Source organism: Lissotriton vulgaris, chromosome 2_1 (assembly GCF_964263255.1).
Source record: "Lissotriton vulgaris chromosome 2_1, aLisVul1.2, whole genome shotgun sequence".
Taxonomy (NCBI): Eukaryota; Metazoa; Chordata; class Amphibia; order Caudata; family Salamandridae; genus Lissotriton; species Lissotriton vulgaris.
In genome coordinates this window covers 1,126,523,448-1,126,537,312 of record NC_141687.1, presented here as the reverse complement: position 1 = coordinate 1,126,537,312, position 13,865 = coordinate 1,126,523,448, and the positions used below count along the sequence as shown (strand labels likewise).

Sequence of the window (13,865 nt, the reverse complement as noted above, 5' to 3'; positions counted from 1 at the left end):
GCGGAATCAGAGTTTTGCCCTATACTCCATGTTCCCAGTGAGCGCGGAGTCGGCAAATGTCTGCACATTCTGCTGGCAGGGCGGAGTTCTCGGCCCACCCTTAATAATTTAATGAGATTTTAGGGGTGAAAAATTAGTGTAATTTTCACTTGTGGCATACTGTCCCACAGGAACAGTAAAACTGTCTGAGAGACATTTTCTCTTCAAACCAGTCCCCAGTATTAATGCACATGACTTTGGAACATTTCACAAAAATGCCCTGAACTATGCATATTTTTGTGTGAAATGTCATTAAGTTCTATTAAAGACATTTACGTTTTGCTTACCCCTACTACTGCCCTCTATCCTCAGCCTACTCAGAGGGTCTGCCAGTTGCAACACAGCTGATTTTGGCCGCTCAGCCTCAGCTAGGTGTACACTTTGACATTCTATAGTAACTTATCTCCTAGCAGAAGTGTACTGCAGATGCTTAAGGGCTCCAGTTCCACATAACACGAAGAATCGAGCAACACTATTTCTGTTCAGCCAACATCCCAATCAACTTTCAAATTCTAAATAAAATCAATCACTGTAATAATCTCCTGTTGCCCTTCCCCATTAAGAACCATTCTCATTTTACCCAGGGGAAGGTCTTCAAATCTTGAATCTTTATAACAACTTTGAAAACCAGTTTTAAAAAAAGTCTGGGGACCCAGTGATCCCAAGGAACCAAACGTATTCCCTGAGATTTGGAGTAGAATAAGACCTCACCCCTTTGAAAGGAGGGTTTAGCAATGTTGGGAAGCCAAAAGCTTTGTTTTATTGGGAAGGTTCTTTTATTATCTTACACCAGCTGCTCAAGCCATGAAGGTGCACACATTTTAAAATAAAATGTGTCAAAGTAGAGCCCATTGAGACTACAAGTAAATGACATTCTACAACTCAGTGGCATTATCCACCACTAGCTGTCCTACCACAGCCCTGTCACCACTCACCTTTTGCTCCATCAAGTGTGTTGATGTATTCCCTACTCCCTGGCAGTCCTGCTCCAAAGGGCAGAACTTCAAGAAGGCATGGAATGAATGGACTCTACCATTGTTCCCCTCTAGCATTGATGGGAAATAGTAGCTCTATTTGTTTGGGAACATTGAGGATCCAGCCATTAAGCCATTGTTGGACGTGACATCAGCTACAGGGAATTGAAGCCAGAGAAGGTATACATTGCTTTGTCAAACTTTGACAAAATCGGGAAACTTCACCCAACTTTATGGACAATGCTTACATTTCATACAACCCTAGCTGCAACAGCTCAGCGGCTCAACGTATGAGAGCCCATAGAAGAGATTATAACATTTCTATGCAAAAAAGGAGGCACAGCTTGTTGGCTAAACCATTGGAGCTCAACCAAAAAATGATGTTATTAACTTGACATTGATTAAAGAGAAACTTTGTGATCATGGGTAAGTACCTTTGGTCCAGATGTACTGTTTCCATTCGCAAACCAGGAGCGTGCAATTTGTAAACCGCCTTGTTCGCAAATGGAAATGCAATTTGCAATGCCACCCATGTACTAAAATGTCAAATTGCGAATTGTACATTCACTGGAGTTCACAAAATTACCTGCCTAATGAATATTAATATGGCAGGTTCCAGTTTACAACCCCTTGTGAAGGCTTCTATCGCTGTAGATGCAGCGATAGAAGCCTTCAAGCGACAGGAGACCTTTGCCCCTGCATTAGAATTTCCAATGGGGCAACATTTTTCTTTTTTTAAAGCAGCCCATGTCCATTAAAAAGAAAGGTACTGTTTCTAAAACAAATATGTTTCAGTTTGGGAACACATTGGTGACAGCAGTCAGTGGCCCTCTGGACCACTTCCTGCTCCTCCAGAGGCTGCCATCATGTTTCCCAAATGGGAAGATGTCCCACAATGATAGCTTCTCATTTGCAAATCACATACCACCCTCTTTGAGGAATTGGCATCTTATCAATCGTTTGCAACCGCAATTACGGTCGCAAACCATTGATACATACCACTTAAAATTTTAAATTGCCCCTTTCACGCCCCCTCTCTTATTTTCAATTCTGACACAGTCACAAAAGCCTGTTTACGATTCGGAAAGACTTTTCCTTCTTATAACAGGCTTTTGTAGATAGAAAAATGTATTTTGCTGCTCCAAATTCGGGGATTATACAGTTTGCAGGTTTGCGATTGTAGAAAAACTTTGAATATCAGGTCCTTTATCAAAAATCACTTCAGGTAATTTACAAGCCAAATTATGCGTGCCTGGAAACATATGGGATTTCATTTAAAAAACAACAAAAAACGTTTTAGGTAGAAATAGGCAAGGCGGGGCGTGGCTTAGCTCCCGGTGAGGATGGTGGCTCCGGCGTGAGCGCTCTGCTGCAGTCGGGGGAAATCAGCGGTTCGCGTTTTCCTTTTGGCCCACTGACGGAGGTCATCATCGTCGGAAGGTCTCAGGCATGCCGTGAGTTTGTTTGCGGCTCCCGGCAGCAATTTTTCATCTTCATTTTTCAGGAAATCTCTGCGGTCGCGGCTCCATGACGGCCGCCATTTTTTTCTTTTCTGGTGAACTCATTATGCAGCTTCACCTCGATTCTGCTGCTATCCCATGTTGTCTCTCCTTGACTAAAACGGGCTACTGCTTCCTTTAAGTGACATCTCTCATTATTATTGGCAGTTTTTCACCCGCTTCGGATGTTTCCTCCAGCCTCTTCAGTTTTGGCGGCCATTTTATGCTTCCCAGTTTCTTTCTCCTGGACATTTCGCCTAATAATGTAATCAATGCCCGCCCCTTATATTTCATGGAGGCCTGCTTTCACCTTTCCCACAGAAAATCCTAATCTCGCCAGAATCCGGCAGCACTGCAGATGTTTTTTTTTTTTGTTTCTTCCTGCTGGAGCCTTTTTGTATCTGCGAACCTCTTTTATTGCGCATACATGCTTCTGGGATTCCTTTTTATCTGCATTGGTACTGCTATTACTACAGGCGAATATAAAGTACTGAAATATAAAGCAGCTGCTTAGTGACCAGATATTTCGTGATCGCGGTTCTTTTGGTGTCTTGCTTGGAACTCCTTCTCAGTGGTGGCTAACTCCCCATGTGCAGGCTCAGACCAGTTTCTGTCAGTAAGACCTCGAATCACATCTTTATCAAGAACTCCAAGGTGTTCTCTGCATTAGCTCATTTGGAAGCTTCTCATATACCTCCTGCCTCCACATCACTTCTTATGATGGAGCACTCAGCGCAGCCTTCGGGAAAAGCTACCACTAAAAGACTGAAAAAGGACCCTCCCTCACCATCTAATCCCACCTCGGACATATCCATGGAACTTCTGTTGGATGAGATAAGGGCGCTTCGCCCCTTTATGGAGGAGACCAATGTGAAGTTACAAGTTCTGACTGACAATTGGTCACAAATGGATGCGAGGGTCACATCAGTGGAGCTGAGTGTTTCTTCTCTTCAGGAGTCATCCACCAAGGTTTCTCACATGCACTCGCAGATTTCTCTCCTCCAGAAACAGGTGGAGGATATTGAAAATCGAAACAGGCGCAATAATCTGCGCATCTACGGCCTGGTGGTGGGTTGAGAGGGGACTGACCCCATTGCTTTCTTTCAATCTTTTTTGCCTTAACTCCTGCATCTACCAGAGGACACTATACTTAACATACAACGGGCCCACAGACTGGGCAGGCCCTCATCACCTTCTTCTCCTTCATGTAGGCCAAGAGGCGTCATTATGTACTTTCTCGAATACACTGACCTACTAAAAGTCCTTTCAGCAGCCAGAGTTCTCCTCATCTTACTTGGTCAGGGTCCTCTCTGTTCTTCGCAGAGGACTATGCTAGAACCACGGCTAATCGTCGCAAGGCCTTTCTGGATATGAGGTCTGATCTTCGCTCCATTGGCGCCAGATACAGACTTTTCCACCCCTGTCTCTTTAAGGTTACCTACAATAATAAAACGACGACCTATGAAGATCCTGTTTGACTTCAGAGCTTCCTGAACTCTTGCCGAGCTGCTGAAATCGACCTTTCGGGTCCCTCCTCTTCCTTCCCTCCATGACTTTTCTCTCTCTTTTAAAGTTGTTCACGCTTCCCCTAGTTTGATTTCTTTGTCTTATTCGGTTTAACAGTTGTGTTCCTGGTTCTTGTATATTTTGCAGTCATTTATGTTTCCTGCTATTCATTCCTTTTTGTTTTATCATATCCATTTCCCTTTCTCCCGTGTTATCTTTTATCCCTACTGACTTACTTTCCCGATGTTTTCCTCATGTTCTCTACAGGTTTTACATCGCGTTCCATGCTGTTCCCCCGACCAGGCGGCTCGCTGACCTGGACGTCTTGCCTCCTCCAGCTGGCACTACCCCCCTCCTCCACGTTTTGGTCTCTTCCCTGGTTGTGCCCCTCCATTTCCCTCCCTTGTAAGTACGTTTTTTTCCACTGTTCGACATGTATGCTCTCATTCCTAATCCCATTCTCCTAACACCCTCCCTATTTCTTTCCCGTTTTAAGGTGTAATTTCTTCTTTGCTGGCTTCTACTTCTTTGTTTTTTCGTTTCTTATATTTCTTCATTTACTCCTTGGAGTTACTTACCTCACACTTTTCTTTCTGCATGTTTCTTTCCAGTGTATTTTACTTTCATTACTCATTTCTTTGCTTATTCTTCTTTCCTTTATCTGTCTTCTCTTTTTCCTACTTTTCTTCGCATTGTCCTTCATCCTCGTACATTCACCTTGTATTGGTTCAGAGATGTAACTATTTTGTGCTTGCACTGTGCTCATGATACCCTTCTTACGTTTCTATTGCACTTTTTGCTTTAAGCATATACCTGCTTTATGTGTCTTCTTTTCTCTTTCTTACTCATTATCTTTATCAGTTCTTCCTCTTTCCCAACAGAAACTTATTGATGACTGGCGCCTCTGCAATCCAACAACAGAAGAATTCACTTTTTACTCTCCCTGTCATCACTCCCAGTCACGCATTGATTATATCTTTGTCACTCACAATGTTGCCCTAACCCTTACTACTGCTGAAATCGGTCCAATCTTATTTTCAGATCATGCCCCTGTCATAGCCACTATTGATATACTACCCAAATCTGTTGGACCCAAGCGGTGGCATTTCAATAATACCCTCCTCTTGGATTCCAAGTTTACCACTTCCTTCACCGAGTTTTTTGACAAGTTTTTCTTGTTTAATGATAACTCCTCCATTCCCAAGCACACTATCTGGGATGTTTTTAAAGCTGCAGCGAGGGATTTCATAATTGGATATGTGGCGAAAAAGCGAAGGGCTGCTCGCAAATTTACGGCAGATCTCCTTCAAGATATCAAGAGATTGGAACACGCCTATTTTACATCTCACTCACAAGATAGTCTGACAACTCTTGTAATCGCCAAAATGAAATTTAACAAAAAGTCTACAGAGGATGCTTCTTTGTATCTACTGAAATTCAGTGTAAAGTTTTATGGGGGCAAAAATAAAGCGGGGAAAATTCTAGCTAACTATTTAAATGTTAAGCACAATAAGTTGAATATTGAATCCATCTATGATACCAATTTGAATCTCAAACACAAAGATGCTGACATTCTCACTGAATTTGCCCTTTTCTACAAAACGCTTTACTCCTCTGAAACTCACCCCTCCCCACAATCTTTAGATCATTTCTTCTCTACCATACACCAGCCTGATCATTTTCCCCTTGATTTTTCACATCGAGAATCTAACATCTCCCAACGAGAATTGCTTAGGGCACTCCAACACCTCAAAAAAGACAAAGCCCCTAGACCAGATGGTTTTGCTGTTGAATTTTTCCTCCACTTTTCAAAGCTACTCATCCCAAAACTGCACTCTCTCATAGACACATTTGTTGATCTAGGAGCCTCCCCCGGTTCTTTCTCTGACGCCCACATCTGCCTCATACCTAAAGAAGGGAAAAGACCCTCAACATTGTGAGAACTATAGGCCCATCTCCCTGGTTAACATTGACTATAAAATATTTGCTAAGTCACTTGCAGCACGTCTCGACCTTCTACTTCCTGAACTCTTAGGTGAGGAACAGTCTGGCTTCGTCAAGGGTCGATTTATCACAGACAACACTAGACTTTTGTTTAATGTCCTCTCGAAATCCCACCAGCTCCCTCATTCTCTTGCAGCGATCGCATTAGATGTTGAGAAAGCGTTCGATAGGGTTGAATGGACCTATCTCTTTCACACCGTTAAATGGTTTGGTTTCGGTCCTAGATTCATCTCCTTGATCTCCATATTATATTCCAGCCCACGTGTGGCTGTTTGCGCCAATGGCTCGGTCGCCTCATTTTTTGATCTTGGCAGAGGTGTTCTTCAGGGGTGTCCCTTATCCCCTTTCCTTTTCAACTTAGCTTTGGAACCTTTCCTGTCCAAACTTCGTCAAAATCCTCATATTCACGCTTTTAAGACCGTGCACTCCCAAGTCAAGCTCGCAGCTTACGCTGATGACGTATTGCTTTTCATATCTAATCCAACTGAATCAATTCCTGCTTTCCTCGATGAGGTCGGAAACTATTCCTCGATATCTGGCTATAAATTGAATAATGACAAATGTGAGATTCTACCCTTGACGAAGTTTACTTTCAAACATGATTTCAGTGCTTCTAACTTCACATGGAGCTCCACACATATTAAATACCTTGGCCTACACATCACCCCCTCCATCTCAGACACAGTCTCGTTATGCCTGAACAAATGCACCCAAAAAATATCGGACTTAACAACTAAATGGCATCCCCTTTATTTATCTTGGTGGGGCCGTCTTGACACCATTAAGATGATGTTATCCCCTATTGTCCTCTACACGATTTCCAATCTCCCAGTACCCGTTCCTTCCAAGTTTTTAAAGAAAATTAATTCTGTTTTATCATCCTTCCTTTGGAATGACAAAAACCTAGGATGTCCCTTGCCCGACTTATACGCTCTAAATCGGAAGGTGGAGTCAACTTCCCAGATTTACCGGCTTATCATAAGGCATTTCTCTTACGACAGTCCTCTTTTTGGTTGCAAGATCCTACCTCTCCCTGCCCTTTGTGGGCTACCGGTGAGCGCCTCTTTCTCTCTCCTTTCTCTCTTGCTGAATATCTTTCCTTTTCACACAAACCCTCTTCTACTCCCACTCCCATTCACAAATTCACTACCAAATTGCTCCTCTCGTCTACTACACCCATCCCCCCTACTACCGTTGCTGATTTTCTCAATTCCACTATTTGGCACAACAAGTCCTTACTCGATTCGTAACAAACCCTTCTACTGGAAGACCTGGAGGCAAAAAGGATTAATCTGGATTTCCCAGTTGTTCTCATTTTCCACTCTCATTCCCTTTTTAGGTCGAGCTAGAGTGTGCATGCGAAGTATGCGTCTAGCTCGACAACTATTGTTGTCAGTCTCCTGGGAATCTGAGACGGGGTCAGACATGCGTGCCGATTGCACCTCGTGGACGAGCACGTCCAGGCCGGCGCCGTGCCCATCCCTCCATCAGATTGCCAGGAAGCCGGGAACACATACACTCACGTGCACCCACACACACACACACACGCAACAGCCACACGCGCACACACAAACACATGCGCGCACACACAGACACACATACACACACGCGCGCGCACACATTCCCCCTCACACCCCACTTTCCATGCCTAAGCGCACTAGCGGGCCCCACTCACCGGGCTGCTGTGCGATGACGAAACACACCCCGCCTCTCCACTTCACCCGGGCCCCCTCCTGGGACCCGGGACTTCTCTGCATTTCCACCGGTACCGAAGGCTCTCTCTTCCTCATGTGAGCTCCGCATCAATGCGCAACACCGGCCTCTTCCGGCGCGTCACAGGCTCCGCCCATGTCACGGGCAAGGATGCCTGACTTCCTTGTAATAATTACATTTCAATGCAGTGATAGTGCCTGATGTACTCGGAGTAGCACTTCCGCTTGTTCAACATGCTTTTCACTTGTTTGTATTGAGTTTGCGCTTGAAAAGTCCCAACAAACATTGTGATGAAAAAGTTCCACATTACTTGAAAGCACAAGGCAGAAGCATGAAAGCACAGCCAGCCCTCTCTTGTCGGGTCTGGTGGAGTGCTGTTTTAATGCAGGCGCTTTTCACGCTCGATGTGACGTCAGCACTGTCTTTCCAACCCCTGCTTGGGGCACACTCGTTCAGCGTGAGGCACGTGACCAGAGCAGCAGCTGTTGTGTGGTGTGCTGCGGGCCATGCTCTCGTGCCATGCTTTGTCGTAGGCAGTCTATGCCTTCCAGATGACATGCGTCGGATATATATTTATATATATAGCCACTAGTGACACGAACGGTTCACTCGGCACGGAGAGCCAGACCCCTAAAATGAAACGCTTTCCAGAGGAGAACGAGACTGAAGGCTCACATCGGCCTGAAGCAGGTCTCCCTGCAGACAGCCAAGCAGGTCAAATCCTTAAGCAGCTCCTGTGCAGGGGAGGAGGGGGACACTACCTCCTTCGCTATACGGAAATAACCGGCTTTTAGTTTTGGCACTCATTTACCTTACTCTTTGTCCACCTCTAATGTACATTGGGTACTGGGTACAGTTATATTTAAGTGAGCTAGCTTTCTTTACGCAGTTATATTGAAGATGTTAATGGGACCGTTTATTAGCCGGCGGTGGTGTGCTGCTTTTCTGCTTCCAGCCTGCAAATGTGAACAGAGATTGGAGAAACCCTAGTGATGGCATATTTCATAACTCCTGTTCTCAAAATCAATGTCAGATGTACACTGCCATGTCCCTTGTAACTCACCGCCTCACGCTTCATTCGATTCTGGTACTCGTTGTGCAGCGATATCTTGTTTCTGAAGTACTAAGTGATTCAGTGCTACTTGTGAAGGATCTTGGCTGCTGTACAGAAGTATTTGCATACACCTTAAAATGCATCTGTATATTAGATCTCCATATCTAGAACTCTGTTTTTATGTTAGTCTTCCATAGAGTTTTCTTTTTTATGCAGTAATCTGCATAGGTTCTAAAAGGCAGGACTTTTCATATTTGTGTGAGATCACAGACCTTGTTAAGTTTATCTTTATTCATGCTGTTTCTTTTGGAGATAAAATGATAAGATGTGACTGGGGCGCAAGTAGTAGGAGAGAGACATGCATGCTTCATGAATCGAGTTCTGCTTATGTGTAGTACTAATTTTGCTTCTTCTGTTCGAGGAGGGCCTCGTTCTAATAAAGCATTGAGGGCTTACATTAGTTAAACAAGCTGTGGCGAAGCCAGTAGGTCCCGCCTAGGCTGGCTGGTGCATTTTTATATGTTTTTATTGCAAGCATACTCCACAAAAATGGAAAGCAGAAAAAAATAAACATGCTGCCATTTACATGTGGTGACCATAATTTGAAATAAAAAAGAGTTGTGTAATTTTAACAGTAAGGTTGCTTCCTAGCAGGTAGGCGGGCTTAGACCAAATAAGGAAACTCTTTTTAGTTTGAACGTATATCGCAGGAAATTGATTTCTTCGTAGCGCAAAGAAGTGGTGCTATTGGCTTGAATTGCTATAACATGTATATAATTTAAATATAACAATATGTGGGAAAATATGGAAAGAAAATAGTCTTGGGAAATATTGGCCAGCATGTCTGGCACTGATGTACACCTTCTCTTTAGCCATTTATTCCATATGAACAGGCAAAATGCTGCCACTCAGGGCGAGGGCGACATTTCCTACAGTTGACCAATCTGTGCCCCGTGATGTTAGCTGTGATCGATGTATGTAAGACGTGACTGGCAACTGAAGAGACTAATGTATGAAGAGTGTTGCCAAAGCATCTCTGAATATGTAAATACATATTTGTATTTTATTTGTTAGGCTAGTCCTACAACGCATAAGTAAGCTTCAGTATTAATGTACTGAAATGTCAGCATTCCTTTGAATGTGATCCAGCAGCTGTCATTTAACCCTTATAAAGAGATATTGCATGCGACCCATACAGTCTTTAGTATAGGAAGCACATAAAAAAAATATGTTAAGAAAGCAGAAGGGGTCGTTGTTTTTTAATTTTTTTATTTACATGCTTAATAATGGCTGCCGCGCTTAAGGAGACACGCAGCTCACCCAACTCGAAACAAGCATTTCCAATGCAATAGATCTCGCATTTATGCAAGTTTGAGCTGTTGCCATTGTAAATGACAATGCCTTTTATTTATGTATTGGTTTTAAAATTTTAAATAAAAAGCATGGACAATTACAATGCCAATAGCTTAAACTTGTCATTCCTTCCCTCCACATATTGTTGTCACTTAGCGCCCCAAGGCGGATTTAGGACTTATGCATGCTATATTAGGACACCATGTAACATCATATTGTCCCTTCTCGCCATGCTATGCACCACCAAGCCCAGGTGTTCATTTATACACCAATTCAAAGTTTGAAATAATTTTGATGCAACGCATTGTCATACACAATGCCAATAACTCAAACTTTAATGCTGAGAGACCTATTGCATTGTAAATGCTTATTAACCCTTGGCTCCACCTATGATCTACCTCCTTCCTTTGCTCACAAATATCTCTTACTTAAAGAGGCTGTGATGGCGACCTATACTAGTCTCTTGCAAATACACACTCCCCCCCACGGCCCCCACTTCCATTTCACGTCTTCACTCCTTCCTACGCACCACTCCCAAAGCCTCTTCTATTTACAAATATCTTCATGCTAAATATTCTACCAGACTCAAATCTAAAGTTGAGGAACAATGGGAACATGATCTTGCTATATCTTGGTCGGTACTTCTATGGGACAAAATCTGGACTAAGATTCGCAAATCATCTAGAGCGGCGACATTAACACAATCTCTGTTCTTCATTTAAAATAGACTCCTTTTTACACCTTTTGACCTTAATAAGCGGTTTCCAGCTTCTCCAGATGTTTGCTGGTCCTGCTCTTCTCCGCAAGCAATTTTTTTTCACATGTTGTTCCTCTGTAAATCTGTTCATGACTCTTGGTTACAGGTCTGGGCCCAAATTAATGGGATTTTTCATACTCGTATTCCCTTCTCACACACCAACATTTTCCGGGGAAGCCTCTCTTCATGCTGGGATGATGTTGAACTTAATGTCCAGATTGTTGATTTACTATTAGCCGTAGCATTTCAGCAGATTACAATCAATTGGAAAAACTTCTCTAATATTTCCTTCAAAGCATGGTGGTATAATGTCTGCCATAATCAGAGGCTGGATACTGCTTTCGTCTTTCCTATCCATATGGCAACGAAACGTATGGCCGTATGGCTTCCCGTCACACTTTACCTTGATGCATCTGCCACATTTCATCCATCACCTACCCAACAGGAAGTTTCCAAGCCCCCTTAAAATGCCCTTCACATTTCTCATTTCTTTCACTATCAATTGTGTACGTTTATTTTTGCATAGCCATATTTTTGAATCACTGCTTTCCCCTTGTTTGGTTCTATTGTCCATGATTAACTCTTATTATTGATATTGTTGTATTGTTTTCACTGAATACTACTGCCATTCTTCATGCTATTTTGTACTCTGTATTAACACCGTGTTTTTCTCTTCTTTTACCCAATAAAATTCTTCTTTGAACTTAAAAAGAAATAGGCGAGGCACACTTACCTAGGCTGACTTTTAATATTGACCATGAAATAGCTTGACATATAGCCCAGTTGATTGGACCTTTGCTGCAGCATAAAATCCTCCCAAATCACATTTTCTTTCGTCTGAGGTTGATAAATCAGTTCCAGTGAGTTAGGAAGCAATAGCACCCTTTTAATTACAATGACGCAATACAGTTTACAGAATTTCCTGTATAATACTCCACATATTTGCTATCTAATGCAATTTTCACCTTTCACACTACATTCTTGTTCCACAGACCACTTCTGTAAAAGCATCATAGCAGCCTTATTTTACATTTAACAGCAAAGGTGAACAATATAAAAGAAACAATTTCCTTTATTGGGTGTCTTCCATGCTGCTGCCTCATTACAGCTGCTTGGAAGATCTATAGACTATTAGTGACTGCTGAAGAAAAAGCCATAAAAATGGTGTTTAAAGGCCATAGGTTCTGAAATAAATGAAATAGCTTTTTATTATGTAATTTCATAGTGCGTATATCATAGAGTTGGGAGTTAGATAGTGTGAGGACTGGAAGAGCGGTATGTGTGTCTACATCGCAGGCTAGATGAATAGGGAGAGTTCCACCCTCCTTAACAGATACTTTATAACCTCTGGATATCACTCACGATGAGCTACCACCAGCTTCTAATTCACAGATAACAACATGGGCCACAGAATGAGGCATCAATCTGTCCAATCGAATGCAGTGCATCAGCAATGAACAAGAAATACACCTACTAACTTTTTTATCAATATTAGGATTTTAGGGCCTAATTTACATGTTGGCAGAAAGGGCACTCCGTTGCCATTGTAAAAGAGTACCCTTTCTGTCAACGTAATGGTCCGCCCGCCCGATTTAAATGCGGACAGAACTTTGGTGTAACGATGGTGGGGGGAGACTACTCCATTTCTGCTGTAGACGCAGCCCCGCAGGGCCGGACTGGCTGTAGCGGGCACCGGGCAATCCCTCGGTGTGCCGAACGGGTGGGGGCCGGTTTTGGGAGCCTGGGGGGCGATTTTGTTACAGGGCCTTTTTTGCAGCATAGCTGCAAAATCAGCCCTGTAACAAAATCAGCCAAAAACCAGCCTTGGTAAAGAGCTCGGTGGCACCCCAACACCCCCCCTCCCCCCCCCCCCCCCACCCCCAAGAAGGGAGGGAGCGGCCAAGCACTTTGCCAGGGCCGGTTTTGGTTCCCAGTCCGGCCCTGAGCCCCGATGGTTTGAGGTAGACATGTTTATCTCTTCACGTCATTTAGATGGGTGGACCTATAAGTCAGTTTTCACTGCCCGTCACCACCAGGAGAACCCAAGCGTTAAGGAGCAGTGAAACTCCAAAATGAACCCCCGCAGGCCATGGGTGATAAGTCCTGTGGAGAGAGGTGGGGACATTGTTATTTTATATTTAAAACCAAATCCCACTTTGGCCTTTTGTTTTTGAAAATAAATTAAAACCTGTAACTCTGCCATACGGCTGTCATGTTTGATGGGGCCCTACCTCTATGTTACAATACATTGTCAGGACCCCCTTGACTGCAATTCCTATCAATGCTTGAAATGTTTCCTGACCCAACCGACATTTCCAAACTTTGTTGTCAGAACCTCTGCCAGGGTGAAATTGTAATTAACTAATTCGCCTGGCGAAAGAGGTCCCGACCGCCAAATTTTTCATTTACATGGGCCCTTAATCTTTCTGCACAGCAAGTTTCAGGAAGGCACAGCAGCCACATTTTATACTATCTGTATTGTTCGACATAAAATATGTGGCACCCTGAAATTATTAAGATATTCACATGTAATCAAAGGCCTGATAAACACAGTCACTGGACCTTCATCTATGGGAGTCATGACCTCAGCATTAGAGTTGGTAGGTAGATGCCCAGAGGACAGCACGCAAGCTCCACCTGATATTTTCTCATAGTGAATTTTTTTTTAAAGCAGCACTTTTCCCTTTTTATGGACCACTTCTGCTTTCAAAAAAATGCTTTCCACTTGGGAAACAAAATGTAGGAGAAGATATCTATCGTCAGCTGTATGCCTCCATCTCTCCTTTTGAAGCAATTCACAAGAAGTCGCAAGTTGCCACCTGCGTCATTAATAATTATTAGGCTGGTCACTTCCCTCCCAACTTGCGAGGAAACCTATTACTGCATCCGGTGCATGACAAATTGCATTCCCATTGACAAAACAGTTGATATGAAAATTGCCCTTGCCTGGTTTGTGAATGGAAATA

General features: G+C 43.3%; 1 pseudogene; it reads right to left on the bottom strand.

Annotated features, from left to right (window-relative positions):
- The window catches only part of LOC147731691 (cyclin-O protein B-like), a 62,215-nt pseudogene extending 59,483 nt beyond the window's left edge, over positions 1-2,732 (bottom strand).
- Between the last annotated feature and the right edge of the window lie 11,133 nt (positions 2,733-13,865).